Consider the following 1,079-nt stretch of genomic DNA (forward strand, 5'->3'; position numbering starts at 1 on the left):
CTGGTTGTTGGGGGGGGGGGGGGGAGACACCAAAATGACTGGAAGTCATTTTGGTGTCACACCCTCTGATGGTGTTACCTGGTGTGGGCCGGGAACCCCACCCCCCCTTGTAACACCACTGTGTCCTACGGTGTCCCTGTGACACCCATACAAGAAATGGAGGAGGGGTTGTCACCGGGGCAGGAAGGCACTTACAGCAATAAAAGCACAGTCAGAGATTTTTATCCCCACTTTAGGAATGCGAGTTAACTGTGTCATCTTTTGAGAGGTCTTCCATAACTTCCTGTCCTGCGGTGGCACCAGAAAACCAGAAGGCTTCAGCAGAGGAAAACTGTCAGGTCGTCACATGAGTGTCATGAGCGTTGCAGCAGCACTGTGAACCCAGGCTGGGGTGAGGGGGCGTGTCCATGACACCCTGAACTCACAGGAAGTGGCCAGGTACTGGATCAGAGAGAAGTAAGGGGCAGGGAGGAGGTGACTATTGCTGCATTTTCTATGGTAAGACAATCTGGTGAAGTTGGGCTTCAACCACAATACACATAAGAGGGGCCAGGAACCCCAACACCAAGTCATGCTTTTGTGCTCAGCATAAACGTACACTGGCCCTTTAAACTTCCCTGGCCTAGAACTTTCTCTTTGCTCCTTCACACCTCCATCTTCCTGTTCAGGGTGCGATAGCATTACCCTTCCCCAGCCGGGGTTCAAGGTCCTCCCAACTCTGCGGGTCCTGATTACACCGTTGGTGTATCTTGTGTGTGACTGTCCCTCTCCCTCGCTCTAGTTGCCTCTGATAAGTGATAGGGAGATGACAGCTCGGGTGATTGATGCCGCCGATGCACCAATATGAAGTTTCACCGATTGGGCACAGCTACATGTACACAGTGCAATAAAAAGGTGCATACGAAGGTTGCAGAGAGCTGTAAAGTATGATATAGCCGGGGAGATCACATGACGTCACCGTGGCGGAGAGGCCGCTGAAGGAAGATGGTATATTATGCAGGATCAGTGCAATGAAAGGCGGCCTGATGCTTGGATGGAGACCAGCTCAACCCTTGGATGACTTAGTGCACTTATCCTAT

At 51.8% G+C, this 1,079-nt stretch overlaps 1 protein-coding gene across 1 annotated transcript in view; it reads right to left on the reverse strand.

Moving 5' to 3' along the window:
* Positions 1 to 1,079, reverse strand: part of TMCO4 (transmembrane and coiled-coil domains 4) — a 36,323-nt gene that overhangs the window by 32,796 nt on the left and 2,448 nt on the right. The window lies entirely within an intron of this gene.

This window comes from Nanorana parkeri, unplaced genomic scaffold, assembly GCF_000935625.1.
Source record: "Nanorana parkeri isolate BGI_ZX_2015 unplaced genomic scaffold, ASM93562v1 scaffold2092, whole genome shotgun sequence".
Lineage (NCBI taxonomy): Eukaryota > Metazoa > Chordata > Amphibia > Anura > Dicroglossidae > Nanorana > Nanorana parkeri.